Source organism: Diadema setosum, chromosome 15, assembly GCF_964275005.1.
Source record: "Diadema setosum chromosome 15, eeDiaSeto1, whole genome shotgun sequence".
NCBI lineage: Eukaryota > Metazoa > Echinodermata > Echinoidea > Diadematoida > Diadematidae > Diadema > Diadema setosum.
The window spans coordinates 1282602-1298058 of NC_092699.1; the positions used below are offsets into that span (position 1 = coordinate 1282602).

At 35.0% G+C, this 15457-nt stretch overlaps 1 protein-coding gene across 1 annotated transcript in view; it reads right to left on the reverse strand.

The window, feature by feature from the left end:
• LOC140239334 (uncharacterized) overlaps window positions 1–6814 on the reverse strand; it is a 165676-nt gene extending 158862 nt beyond the window's left edge. Inside the window, exon 1 of the mRNA XM_072319213.1 lies at window positions 6652–6814. The gene's annotated coding sequence lies outside the window, so the exon portion shown is untranslated. The remainder of the gene's footprint in view (window positions 1–6651) is intronic.
• Between the last annotated feature and the right edge of the window lie 8643 nt (window positions 6815–15457).

Sequence of the window (15457 nt, forward strand, 5' to 3'; positions counted from 1 at the left end):
CTTTCACCTCGGAGGGCAGAAAGCAGTCAACGTACTAGAGGCTCAGAGGTAACCATCATTAACCCGTTGAAGACCAGTCCCGAGTATCCTTGGGCAGGTGTCTACCGGAAATGCGTGTTGTAGCAAAATCAGTCCGTCCTCAACGGGTTAAGCCACTGTACAACTGTAGCTGATGCCCACATTGGACTGTCCCTTAAGAATATTTCTGCAAATTTAAGAGAACTAAAAGTCACTATACAATATAAGAATTTTTATGCACTGCCTCATCCCTTTTATCCCTTCAAAAAGCTTTTCCAGACATCAAAATTACCTGTATAATGCATTACTCTTGGACTATGAAAATCCAGACTAAATCCATCAAGAATCCTGCTCATGTTTTCATATCTAACCTTCCCAATGCACTTCAAAATATCTTAGCATCTTTTTTTTTTTTTTTGTCAGTTGAATATGAGCACAAGTTTCAGATCTATTTCATAGCTTCCAAATATCACACTGGAGGTTTAATTTTGCTTCCAAATATCACACTGGAGCTTGAAAGCAGATGTTCTGTTGATTCAAAGTTTCTCACTCATTTCTGGAGGCCATTTGGCACGAAGATTTGTCACCGAGTCCTAAGTGTCAGACATTAATGGCACTGTAGATCAGACAGTGTTCATTCAGAGGCTCAACTCTCTGAACTTATCAACCATTGAAGTCTGATTCATAGACAAACCTATTAAAGCTTGTCAGTAAGAAAATGAATCCATGCATGCATAAAATACGCACTCCAAGAGTTGATCTCTGTACTGTTTGTGCAGTACAAAAGGACAGCTGAATCACAGCAATGTGATACTGGTGTATGAAGGTGCTCATGTGACTTTGAAATCCACATCACATCTGACTTATGAGATAGTCCAATCATTTCACGCTTCTGAGACACAAATAAAGGGTGCAAAATACAGTGTTATGGTGGTTCATAGTTCAGACCACTTCATACAGCTGTACAGTCCTGTTTGTACACTGATAAAAGCTTGTGTGCACATGTGAGCACAATAGCACAGAATATCACATTCATCCTACATTCTCAATTTCTGGATCAGTTTCTTAGGATGTCTCACGGTAGCTAGCAGACACAAAGATATACCCGATATAATGATAGAGTTCAAAATCCTTCTTCTGATTGCCCAGAATGATGGCAGCTTCAGACATCGAACGTCAAAGGTACAAATGCACAGGCCTGTGGAATTCTTTGTGCATCCATAGAAATCTGACAACTGTTTGAATAATTATGGCCAGTTGGAACTCCAGCTCTAGAACCTCCTTGATTAAACTTCTCAATCTTTTGCCAGTGCGAACATGGGAGTATAAATGGTACATCAGAAAACTTTGTTTTTTCCCATTATAGTTTTTTGCAGAGATGAATGCTCCTGGACACAAAAGGTTATGTACACCTGCCACTCATGAATTTTATGACTCAACTTTGACATCTAGAGGGGCTAAGTGCTTGTTGCATGGGTGCCGGTGTCAAAGGGGCACACTATTCCAGAGTAGAGTGCAAAAAGTTATGACAATCCTCAGAATTTCATTGGATTTCACAAATCACTACCACATGTCACCATGACAACCAGCTATATATGCAAATCAGATGACACGCTGATGTCATGGACTCTCAATTCTTTTATAAAATCATTCATCATTAAAATAAAATTATAATCATATTGGGAGAAAAAAAAAAACAGTTTGTGGCAAAATCGTCCTCAACGGGTTAAGACCATGTCACCATTAGTGAGTCATCTAGCATGTCAGCGTGGCAGTCTGATGGCCACTTGAAGGGTGCCATGTTGGTCACATGACTATGACAGTACAAGTGTAATATTCTTCATTTGTGCGTTCACAGGAAATAATTTTTCTGGAATCGCATAACAATTTGCTATGCATCATAGTTTGGTATGAGTGCTATGCATACAAAATGTCATTTGCATCTAAAGCAATTTGATTAGACCTGTATACCATTTTATTCAAAATGTACATATCCATCAACTAAAAGTGCTATTTAATTTCAAGAGGGAAAATTGTTCCCTGGTTCCGGTAAGTAGTAGGCTCTTTGGGGTTTGTTTGTTTGCTTGTTGGGTTTTGGGGCGTTTTTTTTTTTTTTTTTTTTTTTTTTTTTTTAAATAATACTGTATAGTATGAGTACACTTGATGTAGGCCTACTTGTTTCACACACATTACAAAATGTTGTATGCATGATGCATATTCTGTATACTGCAGGGAATACACATACGATGTAAGTCCTAATAATGTTCTTCAAGATGTGATGGATTCACCAGTCCGCTGAGTCACCATCATTGTAATTTTTAATCTATCCAGTTGGAGAATGTATGTCTAGTAGTCATACAGTACAATGACTGTCATCCATTAGCTTCTGCAGAATTGCAAAACACAAAAGCCACACGGACATTTTACATACCGGTAATATACAAACTGGAAAAAAAAAATCATACCCAAAATGGAACTGCATTTTCACCTCCCAAATGGCACCGTAAGAACATTGTAGAATGCCTTCATAATCACTCTCCAGCATGGCCTCCATAGTCTTGAACTTAAGACTCTACAAATGTTAATATAAAAATTATTATGATTTCACCCTGCATCAGGTCTCTGCCCAGCAAATGTGCACCATATGTTCACACCAACCTACTTCATATATATGGCATAGTATTATGGAAATATGTGATCACGTCCTTTTATGGAAGATTTACAGTATGCAGAAAGGGTCAAATAAAGCACAACTTTATATCAAGATCTTAGGGGAGGGGTGGGATGAAGGACAGAAAAAAAAAGCATGCTTATGATGCAGAGGAAAATTGTCTCCTTGGTTCTCAATTTGGACGACTTTCATTTGAGCTATAACCTGAGATCTGGCAGTCTGATGTTTGATCTGAGATTTGCATTCATCAAGGAAAGTCAAATATTCACCCGGTCCAAGTAATGCCATCCAGATGTAGGGTAATGAGTGAGTCAGAACACCCCCTGTGCCCTGACCACAGTACTCAATTGATATCAATTATTCATATAATCTTGTTACCATACAAACGAATGTATCAAATCATTGTCTAGACACAGTCAGGCCTGAGGGACTGCATATGATAAGCTCTGTCACCATTTGGTGCCTAGGTACCAGAGAGGAAATTTCTAAATCAGTTGGAATAATTGAATACAGTTGCCTTTTTTCTGGGGGGGGGGGGGATTATCATCCGACCTACATGTATTGATATCATAATACAAACTTTACTCTTTAGAATTATGTTTATTCTTACTGAGAAAATAGAGGTCTTTAAATGTTCGTGGTCATTACAAATTCAGTGAATCAATGCATAATGTAGGTAAGGTCCATCAATTAGAGTCACATTAATAACATCAATGATAATTTCATATAATTTGCTTTCTTTTAATCTCAAAGTGGAAAATTAGGTCTGGTAAATATGTCTAGCTAAATATGCTCCATAATGAGTTTGTGAATAAAGAATGTTTTGACAGCAGACATAAGATATTGTATCTAATTTCTTGATGTTTGCAGTGCATCCGGTGCTGGATTTGTTTTTGTTTTTTGTTTGTTTGTTTGTTGTTGTTGTTTTTTTGTTATTTTGTTGTTTTTTCTTTTTTGTTTTTGTTATTTTTTTTTAATGTGATATTAAATGCAACAATACAGAGCTTGTGTTCATTAGTGAGCTTTGGAGACTTGTCAAGAGATATTACAAATTTGACTTCAATGTGTAACCGGTAGCATTGCTTTGAAGGTTTTATGATGTACACAGAAAGCCATTACAGCCTAAAGGGTTTGCCACTCACCATCACATTTATGCTGGCATGAATAATAAATACTGCCTGGATTAATGTGTGAAGTTTACATTCCTGACATCAAGTCATTTGAAAAATGACATCTAGAAATTAACAAATCAGTAGAGAAGAGTCCATAAAATTAAGCACCTTTTCAAGTCAAGATATTTCCCTCTCACTTGTGAGCCTACAAGTATTAAAATCAGGTAACAATATCCATGAATACCTGTAGGCAACTATCCAAATTATGAAATCTATTGTGTAGGCTAACAATAGCATTGTTCAACAGACAATAAATGAAAAACATTAACTTAAAATACCATGAGTCAATTTTCAAATATTATCACAAAATATCAGAGTATGAGAATTATTTGTTGATTTAGAGGTAAAGATGTCTCTGTATTGTACACAGTAGCAATGCTACTATGAAAAGAACATATTTCATGGGTAATTTGGTCTCTACTCTACCTTAGCATCATGAACATGTTTTGTCTGAGCAATCTAAAAATATTTTCTATTCAAAAGACTGTTGAACAATCCCACAGGATCTAAAAGCATGTGATCATCCTTTTCAAGTACCGTACTTTGTTTTTTTCTCTGATATTCACAGATTTCTCTATAGTCTACAGCTCTGTTTTATGACTAGTACCCAAACCAGTGGCCATGTATCTGCAAGCTACACACTCCATCCAATGACTAGATTGCTGGTTATCACACATACCAGGCAGATACATGTACATACCGTTGTACACTTAAGTACAATGTCCATGTAGGCCACACAGACATGATAAGTTACTGGTAATTTGCTACACGACACTGATAATCTTTCAGTTTGTAGACTGCAAAATTTGTGATGTGATGTCCATAAGATACAAAATCATTAAAAAAAAAAAAAAAAAAAAAAACTTGTATCTTGACTCTTTAGAATTGACATCTTGAAATACATGTATACGTACAATAGATGACTTCAAACCTTCATACCAGCATGAAAACTTTCTGTCCAGTTTTATTCTAAGGAATAGGGCGGTATTGTACTACTGTACATTTAGCTTCTATTGTGGACTTGTACTAAAAGAATCATTGAAGGAGGTTGCCATAGTAACAGAAATGGAAGATTGTTTCCCTTTTTATCACTTAGGCAAACAGTATGTAGAATACCTGTGTGTACATCATAAATGGTAGTAACATTTGAATATTCTATGATCCCTCTATCTATAATTAGAAAAAGATGAATGCAATATATGAAAAATAATGTGATAAACATACATTAATAAAAATCTTAAATACTTAAAAACAGATAAATCATAGCAAAGGTTGGCTAATGATGAATGCAAAGTCAGCCTACATTTATTGTAACTCTACACAAAGTACAAAGTACAGAGTTGTAGTCTGCAGATTTCATCACAGCTATTTGATCTATAGATAGATAGATAGTATTGGTTTATTTCATCAAAAGGAAATACATAGCAGCCCAGAGACTGAATTGCGTGTTCTTGATGTAAATATATACAAACGAAACAAAACAATATCTACCTCAGACTCTTTAGCTGAGAAGCACTGGCACTTTGTGCAGTTTATTTGCTGAACCTTACACTTCATTCTCTGGCAACTCATGTCCCGGCCATTTTACAGGAAGTCGTTGACAATGATGATGGATGTTACCTGGGTCCCACTCCTCCACATTTCCTTGTCATCTTCCACATGAGAGTTATCGGTTTCTTCTGTTCTGGTGTCTAAAAGTCTTTTTTTGTATCTTTCTCTGTCCTCTATCCCCTCTCAACATCTCTCTTTCTTCTCTCTTGATTCAATATCTGTTTACTACATTGGTGCTGTGCCCTGTATTTCTAATCACATCATGGTATGGTAAGTTTTGTTGTCATCACTAATTTATGAGTGTGTACTATCACTGCAATGATAGTGTTGATCTTGATCTTCTTCATAATGTTATCATTGCTGCTACTACTGGTTTAACCAGGTCTCATTCTCCATTTAAATGTTAAATAGCTTTTTTTCAGTTATTGATTCTGCATCAGTCATGAGAAGAAGCTCTTGTTTTATTTCTACTGACATTGAATCTCACCGGATCAACATCATCTGATCAACACACAATGTACAAATTGTACATGTAATCACATCACCAAGTCAAGTCAATTAAACAACTGGCATTCATATACCGGTTAGCCTACTCCTACTATTATGTTACAGTGCTAGTTCTCGTTCAGTTTAATAGCACTTGAAACTTTAGGGGTAATAAAAACTGAAACGGCATGAACTTTTGTCGGTCTGGACTGAATTCAAATATGGATTCTCCAAATTCTGTTTCTCTGCTTATCAGTCAGTAGTAGCCTATGTCATATTCAATACATTCATGCATCTCTTCTTTGGCAAGGGTCCAATAGACAGAAAAGAAGCCATGCCCACCACATCAATTAATCAATCAGTGAATCACGAGTAGTAAATTTAGTACGCCGGTACTACAGCTAGATCAGTAGAACACAATGTCAATGACCATGTCAATGTTAAAACAAACCAGGGCATGGGAGAGGTAGACAGGACTAATTACACTCTCTATCATACACACGAATATGACACGAAAAAAAAATGTGTCTGTTAAAACGATGACACGAAAAGAAACCTTTTCATCAGTACACAATTGCAAGGGCACAACACGTATGGGGGTGTGGGGGTTAATTTCCCATTATACGGGAGCCCGAGTGCTCCACGCCCGTACTTGGCCCGGTGACCACGGCACGGTACGATGGGTGTGTTCAATAATGAGGCAAGATGCGGCGCATTATGCCATGTATACCCTTCGATGTTATCTCGACTTACCTGCAAAGCACTCTGCATATATCTTGGCCTCCCAGATTGCGATGGAGGAAGCTCTGAAATCCGAATATATTTCCACTTATGCAGACCAAATTGACAAGATCCCGAACGCGATACAAATGTGAGATGAAGAACAGGTTTTTCGGTCTCTTCGAGATGGTTATCAACCTTGCCAGTTGACAAGCGTATGTTTATGCTCCACACTGTCGACAGTCAGATGCGGCAATATGCAAAGATCTCATCGCAGATGGCGCTATATATCTCAATGTGCTTACAGTCTTTCTTTCTTCTTCTTCTTCTTCTTCTTCTTCTTCTTCTTCTTCTTCTTCTTCTTCTTCTTCTTCTTCTCCTCTCCTCCTTCTTCTTCTTCTTCTTCTTCTTCTTCTTCTTCTTCTTCTTCTACTTCTTCTTCTTCTTCTTCTTCTTCTTCTTCTTCTTCTTCTTCTTCTTCTTCTTCTCCTCCTCCTTCTTCTCCTTCTTCTTCTTCTTCTTTTTTTGCGCTGTAAGTTTTCCAACTGCTAACTGACAGATTAAAATAATATCACCTTAGATGCCACTTACAAATAAAAGAAAAATCTTTGCACTGGAGAATATTTTCTTTCTACTTTTTTTTTCTTCATGAAGCTTCAATCGTAGTCGAAATAATATATTTGTGGGCCATTAGGTGAAATGTTTAATGCAAAGACATTATGGCTTTTTAGTGGACCTCTCAGTTCTCATTTTTTACGCTTCAAACATAACTGTGTAATTCCAGTATGTGTGCATATCTTTATAAGTTTGTTGATTACTATTTATTGATTGTCATACTTTGTAATGTATCGCTTACATGCTTATGATTGAATTTTTTATTTACTTTGTGTTATGTTTTGTTGAAAGAAAAATGAGAATGAAATAAATGAAATGAAATGAAATGAAATATTAATGAAATGAAATGAAATGAAATGAAATGAAATGAAATGAAATGAAATGAAATGAAATGAAATGAAATGAAATGAAATGAAATGAAATGAAATGAAATGAAAATGAAATATGTATTATGATCTAAACATTACCCAAAACTGATTATTCTTTGCTCATATACAGGGCTGGTGGAGCGTTTTCCATAGTGGGGAGGAGGAGCCCAGGCCCACTTCCGGGTTTCATGAGCTAACAAGCGAAAAAAAAAAAAACCACAAAAAACAATAATAACCTTACTGCACTCACACTTCAAGATCTCTATTTCTTTTTAGTGCCATTTATGTACTTCCAGGTTAAAAAAAGTGTGAGGGAGGGTGGGCCCAAAGTGATGACACCTTATGTATTCCTTTTCATGGCGCACAAAAAAGTGCCCCCCTCCCTCCCCCCCCCCCCCCCCCCCCAGTTCCGCCGGCCATGATTATTATATTCATTCTTGTGGTAATGAATGTCAAATTGAATACCACAAATTATTTTCACTTGCATTGATAATAAGTTCAAATGATCAAAAGCTAGCCATTATCTTGAATGAATCAGTATAGCTGCTAAAGTTGATCGAGATATCCAATAAAAGTTGTGTTTAGATATTCTGTTTTGGTTATAAAGCTCTATTGGCACTCGAGACACATTGCATAGAAGTTTGATAATGATAGTACTTCATCTTTTACTAATCCTGCAAACTCCTGCAGTCTGATGAAGTTGAGTCTTGATTAACTACTAAGAACAGCAAATCTATACTAGAACAATATCTCTAGTTAACAGTGTCTAGTATAGCTTGTAAACACAAAATAACTACTCTTCCAAAAACTCTTCCAAAATAATTGGATAGTTAACCATTTGCTTTGACCAGGAGAACTGTCCTTACTTTTCTTTCCAAACCTATTTCGGAGTGAGTTGTTACTTCTTGCTTTGTTGTTGTTGTTGTTGTTGTTGTTGTCGTTGTTGTTGTTGTTGTTTGGGGTCGTTGCATGTTACACACTTCTGTATTAATGATGTTGATATCAAAATCTACTTTATATCTTGGGACATTTTTGTCAATGTACATGCTACTAACGACTGTAAGCCAATAATGCTTTTATGTTTTAAACTGGAGCTGAATTGGCTAATTTTTGCTTAACTGTGATGTTGTCAGTTTCTTACTCGCCAATTTTGTGAATAACTTTGAAATATCTGCACCACATTCTCAATTTGGTATGTGTTAAATTTCTAAAGTTTTTATGTTTACATAATCATGTTTTCTTATTTTCAAGTTGGTAAAGTTAACTGAGGATTACTACCTTCAACTTGTTTCCCTGTCTCTCTCTCTCTCTCTCTCCCTCTCTCTCTCTCTCCCTCTCTCGATTTATCTTTCTGTCTCTCTCTATCTATCTTTCTATCACTTATATGTATGTCATGTATACATAAATAGATACATTTGTGTATGTCAACAGTGTGTGGGCCTGTGTCAGTAGGTCTGTCTGTCTGTGCAAGCTGCTAGCAGTAAGCAACAGGGAAGAAAATTATGAAGATTTTATATACAAATGAAACATTTAAGACTAGAGCTGCTGAATAAAATATCCAAAGATATGTAATGATTTTAATATTTGCAAATATATTTGTTATGCAATGAGTACAGCATTATGAGTATAGCATTTTTTGTTCATTAATTTTGATGATGACCTTACACACACACAAAAAAAAAACAACCTTGAAAATGGCATGTATCATCTTGTGCATTCAGTCTTCATATCCAACATGTTGACAAAATTTTGACACACAATGAGAAAAGTTGTTACCAGGCCGAGTCTCATTCCATAAAATATAACAGCAATTCTTGCAGCTTGAATAGCAACTTCCAATATAGGAACAACCAATCAGGATCCAGGATTTTTGTCATTACCACAACACTTGCTATAATAGCAGCAAGAGTTGATAATAGCAACTCTCCATGAAATGAGTCCCAGTTTCTCAGTCCAGCTGAGGCATGTTCACCTACAGATATCATTATTCTTTGATAATCACCTACAGATATCATTATTCTTTGATAATCACCTACAGATATCATTATTCTTTGATAATCGCCTTTCGTCTGTGGATGTTACTCACGTGGAGAATTATTTCTGCCTGTTGTTCTTTCTGCACAAATTACACATGACCTATTGAATGAGTCCTCCAATTCTGTGAAGCCTGCTTCTGCTTAGGGGATTTTCTATTTTCATTTGTTGCTACAGTATGCATTTTGATTACGTTTCTCTCATGAATAACATGAATTGTAATCATCATTGTAATCCAGTTAAAGGGATCGTACAGTTCTGGTTGAGACCTAATTTCAGGTTTCTAATATTTTTAGGTGAGATAATGAGAAATCTCATATGAAATATGAAAGAGCATGCAATTCTAGGAGGAATTCGACGTTTATTTGATAAAAATTGGTTTTGAAATGGCTGAGATATCAAAAAAGAGCGCTTCTCATAAAGTGTGGGACTTACACTTTGTAACGATCGCTTTGTTTTACTTTGTTTTTGGATGTTTCAGTTATTCCAAACCCGATTTTCATCAAATAAACTTTGAATTCCTCTTAAAATGGTATGCTCTGTACTATATCATAAGTGTTTTCTTGGTATCTTGCAAAAATATAAAGGCCCAATTCTCATTTCAACCAATACTGTACTATCCCTTTAATATGCCTGTTTCTTTCAATTTGTGAACACAAAGTGGAAGTGAATTCAAATCAATCAAATCAATCAATCTATTCATGTCAAGGTACTCATAAAAACAATCTCTATTTGACATAATGATTAAAAAAAAAAAACTTACAGAAAAAACGTGAACCTGGTCATAAAGAAGAAAAGACAGTTGCAGTTGTAATAACATGTTTAGAGAAATTATGGTTTTATCTTTGCCATGCTTCCATGATTACCTTACTCCATGCTCACAAACTCATTTTATCAGTCCATGGTTAGAGAAAGTCAGTGTCTATCAGTTATGAAAAACACACTCCCACACAAACACACATTTTGCACACATAGTATTATTCTATGTCAAAGTTTTATTCTTGACAAGATTTTTGTCACAGTAGCTTCATAAGGCATGCAGTTTTCACAGGCTTACAGAATTCACATCAGTAACATGATGTTGTGGACATTTACTAAGATTTTACAGCAAACTTGTGAAAAAAAAATCCAAAAACCTACTGCTAAAACATACCCGGTTCTCTCGAAAGATTTGACACATTTCAGCTTCCTCACTGCATAGGAAATAAGCACAATTAGGCAGACATATTTACAATATGAAAAAGCAAAATAAATATTCGCACATGTAGATGTAGTATACAAGAACTGAAAATAGAGGTACAGCGTATGAATCCCTATAACGTGACTGGTATTCATCTCTATCTAGATGACTAGCTTATCAATCTCCGCTAAAAGTAAGTTTCTAGCCAAAGTAGAATTCTAATATTCTTCTTTTTCATTCTTTATTACCAACAATTTATTGATACATATCACTTTCCTCTACATACATTGCATACTGTAAAAGCTCACATATATTTTTGTGAAAAACAGGCTTTTTGCAAGATGTTATTTTTGCAATATCTGCCAACTTGAACATTATGACAACATATGACTTGAAGTAGATGACATAATCATAAAGGATTTTCTTGTATACAAATGATCATATAATGAACTTTCTCTATAGTTGGGAAAAAAAAACCCTTTGGTCGTGTATTCATCTTTTATATTTAAATTCACCCTTTTAAAAAATAAAAACCATACATTTTTCTATTTGGAAATGGAAATGAAAAAAAATAAATAAATGAGACTGACTTTGAAAGATACCACGCTGTGACCTAAATGTTTCATCAATAACATATCACAAATTTATGTAACAACTTTGTATTACATTTTGAACCCAAATGAAAAATTCTGATTTTACTGATGAATTGATATAAAAAGTAATTCTAGACTTCTTTAGTTTGTTTTCTTTGAGACAATGTGACAATGATGAGGCTCACTGCAGGTAAAACTTGCACACTTTTACACATTTCTAACATTTTTATGCTGATCTCTGAAAATCTCATACTGGAGAGAAGTGAAGTCTTGTGATAAATTAGCAATAATGACTAAATACATGATGTGATCACTTCTAAGTCCACCATCCCACAAAAAGTAGACCCTCATTAACTTATTTCTTTCAAAAGTTTTGATTACATGGATTGAATACAATCTAATATAGGAGTGAGACTTCAAGTGTAAGAAAAGAATATTATTATTTTAGATAATGTACTAAATTTGTTTACACTTATACACTGTATTATCCGTAGGACATAACACTTATCAACTGTAAATCAAACAAGGAATTCATTACCATCTATAAACTTATCTCAATATTAAGCACTTGTCCAAAGTATACCACAAAATAAACTATTGTATCAAGGAATGTAAATTCATAACATTTCATATGGCACTATCAAAATAAAATGCAAGAATCCTAGAACAATGTATTGCTGGCTAGGACTCGCATGTGATACCATTGGTCACACTAGGTGAAGTCAAACCTATTTGAACCAATTAGACTTGGCAAGCATAATACTGAGTCACACTTATTTAGGTGATAACAAATTCCTTCTGACAAGTAAACAAAACAATGCTGTTGTAGTTGTTCTACCAGAATCATTATAGTCAAATACATTTATGCACAGATAATATCTTTGTTTAGGAACATTATTTACATGTATATTAACCCGTCAACATTTGGTTTACAATGCGTAAAATGGCAAATAAGCTTATCTTTTATCGAGTACACAATAAATCCATGGTTGTTGTTTTTTTCTTGTGTTGCAGAGACTGCAGAGTAACATATCTTAGATACTATAGTTACCTCCAAATGAAAGTATTAACGAAACAAAAGAAATCAAACCGTTGTTATGACAAATACTTTCACATTGCTACTGATACAAAAATAATTTCTCTTTCAAGAGCCTTGCACTTTAATCAGTGTACAACTTTGGCTTCAGCAAATAGAAATGGCACGCATGGATTTTATCTGACAATAACACCACATCCATTATGCACACAGGTTAAATAACAAAGGTGAACACAAGGGAAAGATATTTAGACATTGTACCTGCAGACGGTGGCATCAAGGCATTATATGATTGAAATTTAAGCAAGACTGGACAAGTATAAAAATTGCTTTGGTCAACTGACTTCAAGCAATCAAATAGTGATCAAATTGAACACCTTGCCTAATTGCAATGATGTCAGGAATGCCAACATGCACGGTGGGAAACAGAAAAATGTGCTGCAGAAAATCATTGCCATGGTTACCAACACAGTCCACCGTTACTGACCAGCGATACATCAGGAATATTAACTATGACCCCACAGAATGACTTGGACAACTAGCACACACAGTCCAATGATGACAACCTTAGCTAGCGTTATGTTTACAATGATGGGATAGTCCATAAAGAATCACTTGAATGAAAACCAAAGTGTGTAAGCAAAGGAGTGATTGTAACCTTTTTAGCATGTGACAACTTTAAACCAGTACTAATATATAATCTAAGGGACATGATATAACTCATTAGTTATTTCATTTAAATGCAGATTCAAACACATTTGTAATATTTCCTTACTTATCTCTCTTTGCCTTTACTGGATTAAATATTCTCTTCTGCTTTTTTATTTTTATTTATTTATTTTATTTTTTTTTTTTTTTGGGGGGGGGGGGCAAACAAAATAATTGCTTCTGGGTAAGGTACATGTATAGAAAGTAAAGAATGGAAGCACATAAAAAATACATCATATGTGTGTGATACACACAGTAAAATGACACAAACATACAATTTGTATGCATAAAACAATTCCACAAGGAAATGCTGACAAACAGCTTGTAAGGAATGCTGGCTGCTCATAAAGTAGTTTCGTATCCATGTGCTTGTTTGTCTTCAAAGCTCCAAGAAGATGGAATCACTGATTTTGCGTGTGTAGTGTGCTACAGACTTGTATCATGATTGCCTCAATACACAGACATTTGAATCTCACACTCGGTTGGTTGTGATGACAACATATGCCTGAGAGCTTTGCAAAGGTTACTAAAATCAGGCTCAAAAGCATGTACTCCTTGAGATATTAGAAGAGAGTGTGCAACACAAATGTGTGCATGGCATGTATAGGAAGCCATGCTGGATGTTGGCATACACCTGTCAGTGTTTGTGGTCATTACCAGAGATTGAATATGATGACAGTAGAACCTCTTTATAAAGAGGTTAGATGTAACAAAACCTCTTTATAACAAAGTGATATTGCAGGTCCTATCCCTTTAGATTTCCTTGTTTTTATGGCCTGATATAGTGATACACCTGATGTAACAAGGTAATTGTCATGGTCTCTAGGTTGTTGTTATCAAGAGGTTCCCCAGTAATCTATCACAGCTTTACACAACAGCCTTTTGGCAACTGAAAATAGTCACATTTCAAAATAGCACAGCTTGAGGGCAGAGATTTTGTAAATAACCCTAGAGGATCTATTATGTAGTATTACACAATTCTGGTTATATATTCACTAAAATAATTCCCTCAAACAAAAATATCATCCCTATGCTCATAATTACATACAATCAGCACTGTCTACCATCTGGCATGCACACATGAAGCTTATCAATGACATTCAATAAATCACACGATTAAATTAAAGTTAGATTAGACTTATCATTGAGGCAAAATCATTGTTTTTTTTAAATGCCAGATATAAAATTAAATACTCTCTTTACATGCAATATACAGACACAAAGTAAATGCTCTTGATACAACTCTGTAGGATATAGAGATTGAAATGAATTGATGAAAGAATTAAAGATTACTACAGTGACTCCATTACAAGGACCCACAATCTAAGGAATGCTTTCATTAAGTACATTTGTGAACCTTCTATTGCCTAACAAATCTATTCTGCTATCAACATGCTTACATCACGCACACCCTAAACTTCATTCACAATTACAAATCACAAACTAACATTCTACTCACAAAGTTGTGTAAACATATCATATAGTCCAATTTCGTTACTAATTTATTTTCTACAATTCATCATACCTCTCCTCTTTAGTAGGCATACCCTATGGAGAGAGTAGATGACAGAATACATTTCTCTGTGACCATAAAAAAAAATAATAAAAATAGGTACTTGACCATGAAATTAATGAACGATGTATATAGTAAGCTGACTAACAGAAGGGCAATATCAAAGCATACACTGTACAGTGTTAACACCTTTCCAATTCTAAACCTATGTTTTTCGCCTGCACTACAATTGTATATGTAGCTTTGGCATAAAATGAAAAATTTGCAAATAAAGTGAACATTGTATATCACACGGCATCTTTTCAATAATCATCACTGGGTTGAATTCAACCTAGGTTACAGAAAGTTTTGGTTGATGATAAAGGGGTTCTATTAGTAATACATTTCAGATATTTTTTTCTTTCTAATTGCCCCCTATATTCAATACATTTCCCAATCTTCATATAGTTCATACAAGCATAGCATGTGTCTTAATTCTAACTGATCTTTAAGAATTTGATCCTACTGAAACACTGAGGAGCTGTATGAACAAACTCTGGTCCTTTCTTTTTAGCATTGCGTACAAAATGGTCAAGAAATCAATTCACTTGATTTGTGGAAACTAAAAACAATGGCTAGAGAGGTTTTCTTTTTTGCTGTTACTCTCCAGGAATAAGATTACATGCTCAATCCTCAACTGTATAATTATGAACACCAAGTGGAAAAGAAGGAACCCTCATCACCTCCTGGTTACCAGGCAACAGCACTACCAGTGAGTAGAACCCAGTTTATGGCAGTCACAATGTGGTCATA